This window comes from Labeo rohita, chromosome 19 (assembly GCF_022985175.1).
Source record: "Labeo rohita strain BAU-BD-2019 chromosome 19, IGBB_LRoh.1.0, whole genome shotgun sequence".
Classification (NCBI taxonomy): Eukaryota; Metazoa; Chordata; class Actinopteri; order Cypriniformes; family Cyprinidae; genus Labeo; species Labeo rohita.
Window position 1 is genome coordinate 882,582 of NC_066887.1, and position 7,354 is coordinate 889,935.

Consider the following 7,354-nt stretch of genomic DNA (forward strand, 5'->3'; position numbering starts at 1 on the left):
GGACTATCAACAAACAATTACACAAATTTGATTATGTGAATCAACAACATTACTGCAGCATCAGAGCACTGAGTGTCTTAATCACACTGTTCATCACTTTATTTGAATATTAATTGAATTGGACTGATGATGAATCTGACAGGAAACTCACCCGGGAGTAACAAACACAACCTTCATGCACATCTGATTGACAAATAAATCAGATTATTTCTGGATATTTCAGATAACAGGTGGCTTTGCACATTCAGTTTAACAACATCAATTTAAAGTTAAAGAGGATACTTCATCAACTAAACTGTGTACATGTTTTAAACACATCAGCTATCTTATGCTCTTACCCTGCACATGTATTAAATGTGTGTGCTTGAAAATGTGCACTTTTCTAGCATATTTACTTTAGATAATATCAATGGTAGACCTACTGTATGACCTATTTCAGATGAGTCCATAATTACAACATATACATACATTTCATTGTTTGATCAAAATTATTGCTATAGGGACAATTTAGTGTCACAACAGGCTGCCGTAGAAACACGTCAGAAACACGAATAAACCTCAATCATCGTTTAATAGGTAAACACAAGGGATAATCCACAATAGATGCTTCAGCAGACACGTGAAAAATAAACCCGACAGAGGACAAATGAACAAACAGGAACTTAAATACACAGGGTAATTAGGGAAACACAGGTGCATGGGATTAATCAAACTAAACATGGACAGGAACAAGACCAAATAAAGTAAAACAGAAAATGAAACGGTGGCAACACATGACGAAACAGGTCCAGAGTCCTGACATTTAATAGTCGCTGTATATCATTAGGCACATGTCCCTATAGCGTCACTACTAAATTCTACGCCCTTGTCAAGATCTTTACTCCTACATGGACTTAATGAAAGAGTCTGGAATATTTTATGTCTTCCCACAACCCCTCTCTTTACATACTTTCATGTCTATCTCAACTTTCTCCCTTCTTGTACATGAACTCAAATACAAGCACATTCACAAATAGGCCTACAATTCACACACAAGCACAGAAACAGCAACAAGAAACATACCCTTTTCAGGATACTGCCGTTTCATGTTTGTTCGATGAACCATAAATAATTATTGCACATGCACCTGCGCAACTTAGAATAATTATATATTTATATACACATATATATAAAACGCGATTAACGCCTTTTTTTTTTTTTTTTACAAAATTGAGTTCCTGCCAAATTACTTATTATAATTATATAAAAATATTTAACTTATAATAAAAACTTCTCAAAGACAGTAAAGAGACTTTTCTATTGACTCTGAAAAGAAGAAGAAAGATGTCCAGGGTTTCTGAACACCTGTATGAACATGCCATAGTCCTGCTGCAGGGAAGCATGAGAACTACAGATGTGGACAGAGCAATAAACTGCAATTTCTGTAATGTAAGATGCCTGATGTGCAACCGTGTGTCGCCATGTGTTCAAGAACAGCATGAACTGCAGAATATGCTCATATGCACATGTAATATGTATTTATACATGGGGGCAGTTGTGGCCTAATGGGTTGGCCTTGTAACCTGAAGGTTGCAGGTTCAAGTCTTAATACCAGCAGGAATCGTAAGTGGGCAAGGAAATAAACAGCGCTTTCTTCCACCTTCAGTACAACGACTGAGTACCCTTGAGCAAGACACCAAAACTTCAACTGTTGGCTGCTCACTGCTCTGGCTGTGTATTCATGGTGTGTTTGTGTGTGTGTGTTTATTCACTACTCACTGCTGTATGTGTGCACTTGGATGGGATAAATGCAGAGCACAAATTCTGAGTATGGGTTACCATACTTGGCCATTTCATGTCACTTTCACTTTCAAATAGGCCTACACATATTTTTTCAAATATGAAATACTGCCATATGAGCTAAAAACTTATAATACCTATTAGAAATGTAATTAATAACTAATTAATAATACTGCATTTTATTATATTTAATTTATTATATCCAGCCCATATATATGTCTACATATGTGTAGATTTTGGAAATTTTTTTGGCCTTTTGTGCAGTAGGACAGAGAGACAGGAAGCAAAGTGGTGGAGAGGGGACAGGATCAGGAAAGCCCCTCGAGTAAGGACTGCACCTCATGTCAGAGAATCCAATCATCTGGATTTAAATAAGCAATTTAAGAAGATTTAAGAACACTCTAATATTTAATTGGACTATCTTTATCTTTGATGATATTGTGGTTTCTTTATGGCATTGTTTCAACATTTGGATTAATTTTTTGCTGAGATCTTGATTTGACAATCAAACCATTCTGTAACATTGACTCCAGCACATCCTAAAGACTTTCAATAAGATAAAGCTCAGGTCTCTGTGGTGGATAATTCATATGTGAAAATGATTCCTTATGCTCACACTGAATCACTACTTGAAAATCAGATCCTACGGTACATCTTACATCTTTTAAAATGAAAGCTACACACTGCATCGGTTAGGGTTGAAAGAATTCTTGCAAAACATATAACAAGCAAGAAACATATTAATCACTCCATTAATGATTCAATCCTCTTCAGCATTTGCTTATTTAAGTCCAAATGGCAACATTTTTTTTTTTTTTTTGGCCAGGCAGTGTATATATGGCCTTATAGGCAACATAGATATCTATATCACTCTTGATGTAGGGCAATATAGAGATAGATACATATATTTAAAAAAATGAATAAATAAGTTAACAGGCAACTGTAACTGTAACTGTAACTTATTTATTTTTTTTTTAAATATATATCATCTATCTCAGCCACAACAAGTCAAATGAATAAATGGATTATGTTGTTACAGTGAGAGATATATTAGGCAGCAAGAATATGTATACGTAATCAATTTTTTAATCTAAATTTACATCTGTCCTATCAAATAATGAGCCAAGAAGAGAAGGTAAACAATATTGTCCAGTGATAAATGTTAAGCATTCTGTTAATTTGCTACATTAGAAATGGAAAAACTCAAGCACATTGAATTGTCAGTAGTATATCATAATGACAAAGAAAACATCAGCTAAAAAACACAAATAAAAGTAAAATGAAATACAGTATCACATTTACATACGTGTTATTGCTTTGACCGAATTCAATTCAGATGCACTCAAAAAAGAAAGAAATTAAAACACATTTTTACACCATATACACGGCATCTTAAATATACTGTTATACATATACTATTAAAGGTCCTGTACGTGCAGTGAGAGCACACCTGTATCGGATCCCTTAAAAGATTATAAAAGTACAAACCCATTCTGCCTCTTTCCAATCTTTTTGCCAATATTTTTTATTTATTTATTTATTATTTCTTTTTTAATGTACCTTTGTGTTAATTTAAAAGTGTTTGGATGGCAAGATTCACACTTTTGATTTTAGGACTCTTGAATAATTTAAATTGTCATTTCAGTTATATAATGAGATTTTAACCATTTTTTCATGGACAAACAGTATTTACCAATTTTACAGTCAATATTATATTAAACTGATGATAAAGTATCTACTCCATTATAATATTGTACAACACACGTTATTATGAGTGACAGAAGTTCAGCTGTTGTTTACAACATCTTACTGTTTTGTAATTTGTAAGTTGCTCTGGATAAATGCATCTGCAAATATAAACATTCTGATTTATCATGGGTTGGCATATACAATGTGTAAAATCTCTATGATCTAGACAGTTAGATCAACACAGTTTCGCTGATGATTTATAACCAACCCCAAACCCAGGATAGAGCGGCTGAGTGAATGTGGTCTGGACTGTGTGGATGAGGTTCATTGTGTCAGAGACGCTGTAGAAGGACAGAGTTCCTGCACTGTGATCCACATACACTCCTATTCTACTGCAGCTGGAGGGAACAGGGAGTTCAGTATATTTGTCTTTGTGCCAGAATGAGAAACTGGAGGGAGAGCAGGACAATCTCCAGGACTGATCATTACATCCAAATAAACACTTATGACCAGATCCCTTCCTGCTGCACAGTAAAAATAGATGGGTTATTTTTTTAACCCAATAGATGGGTTACACATATTGGGTCACTGTGTTGGGTTATTTTCTAAAACGTTGGGTTATTTTTTTTAAACATCGTTGGGTTGTTTTTAATAATAACCCAGCGTTGGGTTTAATTGGTTCCCGCGGCGACAGTTCAAATTTTAACGGTCGACAGTGTCTGACCACAGAAGAAGCTGCTGCTGCATCAGTGTGAGGTAAGTAATAGGGTTTAAATAACTCTTATAACATTATACTTATACGAAGAACGTGAAATGCACTTCAAAATTGAACTTTTGTTGTTGTATGTTTGTTTTTTTTTAACGAAGATGTAGTTTCCTTTAGTCAGTGTATTGTAACGTTACTGCAGAGAATGAGCTCCATTGTAAACGAATAACGTCACGTTAACTTAGCTGTCCCAGTTAGGTTGCTAGCAGTAATAAATTAAATAAACATTAGCAGAAAGTTGTAAAACTGTTTAGAGATGTATTACAGTAACCTAAAGTTAATAATGTATGGTGGAATGTATACAGGACTACTTATATTACTGAAATCACCGTCTACCATTACTACAGGTTTAGTATTATTTTACAGCTGATGAAGGGTTCTAGACATACGGTTTCTGACTACAGTTTGTTTGGTCGCATTAATGGTTATCACATTTAACTTTATATGGGAAATGGCTAATGTTAAATGAGACATTGTTGATTTAAACCGCGCCGCACGAACCTTTCAACTTCGGTCCAGTATGTAACCTTAGCTCAGCGGCAGCTCAGAGAGATGCGCTCAAATTCAGTTAATTCTCTGTTTAGAAAAGTCTACAAATAATCACATTTCCCAAAAGCAAGACGTGATGGGAGAAACGAAGCTTTTCAAAGTTTCGAATCAATTAAACGAATCGCTTAATTCGCAAAATGATTCACTGCTTCCAATCGTTCGTGACACAACGGCGACGCCTGCTGGTCAAAACAAGGCAAGCGTCAGTTGTTTGGAAAGCGAGCACTAATTGGAATAACACTAAATGTGTTTTTATGGTTTATTTATATTGAATATTGTTATGCATATATTAGATTCGCCTCTAATTACAGCCATTTCTATTATAAAGCTATGACAGATTTGCATGTTTTTTTAAATGTGTACTAAATGTGTTTATACTTATTTTTAGACATTGGGTTCTTCAGTGAAGGAAAAATTACAACAGTGGAATCTCATACATTAAACATCCACATGCCAATTAACTGAAATATTTCAAGGTAAGTAAACTATTTATATTAGTGATCCATATACATTACCAGTCAAAGTTTTTGGACAGCAAGATTTTTAATGTTTTTAAAGAATTCCCTTCTGTCTAAGCCTGCATTTATTTCATCCAAAATACAGCATTTAAAATAACCGCTTTCTATTTGAATATATTTAAAATGTAATTGTCCAGTCTTTTCAAAGCTTTTAAAATAGAAAGCAGTTATTTAAAATAGTAAAAATATTTCACAATATTACTGCTTTTACTGTATTTTGGATCAAATAAATACAGGCTTAGTGAGTAGAAAAGAATTCTTTAAATAACTTTAAAAATCTTACTGTTCAAAAACTTCTGATTAGTAGTGTAGGTTTTCCAACAATTATGAAAAAATGTTTCTAGTTTATCTGTAAAATGTTTCTTCTTCTGCTTCATCTTATCACAGAGGAAGGAGTCAATGAAGGAAGTTTTATGCGACCGGATGACACCAGCATTGCTGCACTAACTCCAAGAGAAGAAGTTTTTAGCATTTTCAACGGTGAAACAGTGGAACAGAAGACCTTACTACAAGCAGTGGATCTGTGTTTCAGACATTTCTACATTTATGACATCTACTACCCAGAGCTCCTCTGCACCCATTTGCAGCACACAGTCTTTAATATTCCAGGAGTTCTTTCAACACATTACCTCTTCCTTAGAAACTTTGTATTTATTGATCCGTAAAAACTTTTTATGTTGCTGATTATCAGCAAGTCCAGCAGCCAGCAGATTTACTTTGTTTTATTATTATTATTATTATTATTATTATTACTTGTGTTTATGATTTTTTATTTTTGTTTTATTGATAAAAGTTTGTATGTTATGTTTGTTTTATTTGTGCACATTTGTGTATGTGTTGATATAAATAAATATGAATTGATACACATTTATGACCCTGGACAACAAAACCGGTCATAAGTATCATGGGTACATTTGTAGAAATAGCCAAAATTGCATTGTATGGGTCAAAATTATCAAATTTTCTTTCATGCCAAAAATCATTAGAATATTAAGTAAAGATCATGTTCCATGGAGATATTTTGTAAATCTCCTACCATAAGTATATTGAAACTGAATTTATTATTAGTAATATGTGTTGCTAATAACTTCACTTGGACAACTTTAAAGGCAATTTTCTCAATATTTAGATTTTTTTGCACCCTCAGATTCCAGATTTTCAAATAGTTGTTCTATCCTATCAAACCACATATTAATAGAAAGCTTATTTATTGAGCTTTCAGATGATGTTTATATTTAAATACAAAAAAACTTGACCCTTATGACAGGTTTTGTGGACCAGAATCAGATAAATAAACATTAGTTTTGAATAGTTGGTTTTGAATTCAGTGTACATCTTGAAAATATGTCAGTTGTGTGTGCATATTTGTGTTTTGAATGTATTATATTTTCACATTCTTGTACACTTATTTTGTAAACATTTGCAGTATGACTGTTTTACATTTAAAAATATATTTGTAAAAAAAAAAAATATTTGCATATTTAAATAAAATATTTATTTGAAAACAAAGTAGTGTTATAGTGTATTTTTATAAAAAAAATAAATAAATAAATAAAAACTGATATAAATGAATCTAAATAATTAACTCAACTGTTGGGTTACTTTTAACCCAACTGGATTTTAACCCAATTCATTGGGTTAAAATAACCCATAGATGGGAAGGTGCTATACCAACCCATAGTTGGGTTACTAGTTGGGTTATTTTTAACCCAACATTTTTTAGTGAGTAGATATCTAACAAATCTGTCTGGATGATCAGGATACGGCTGCCGTGTGTTAGTGTAAGTCACCACTGTGTTCCCCTCAGACAGACGGAGGAGTTTATATGCAGTGTTTGGGTCCAGAGCGAGCTGATGGGAATCTGATGGGAAAAAAACACTGGCGTGAGGAAAGTAATATATATATATATATATATATATTTTTTTTTTTTTAAAGATTGGTTTGATCTGTCAGATCTGTGCCATGATGTTGAGCATTCAACTTGATATGCCAAAAACCAGGGGTGTAGGTTTTATTTTAACTGGTGTGTACATTACAGCAGACAGCACCCCCT

General features: G+C 33.3%; 1 long non-coding RNA gene across 1 annotated transcript; it reads left to right on the forward strand.

The window, feature by feature from the left end:
• The first annotated feature begins 3,994 nt into the window (after nucleotides 1-3,994).
• Nucleotides 3,995-6,438, forward strand: LOC127182200 (uncharacterized). The gene is made up of 2 exons (XR_007829854.1): nucleotides 3,995-5,259; nucleotides 5,689-6,438. It is a non-coding gene; the product is annotated as an uncharacterized LOC127182200 (long non-coding RNA).
• Nucleotides 6,439-7,354: the final 916 nt, after the last annotated feature.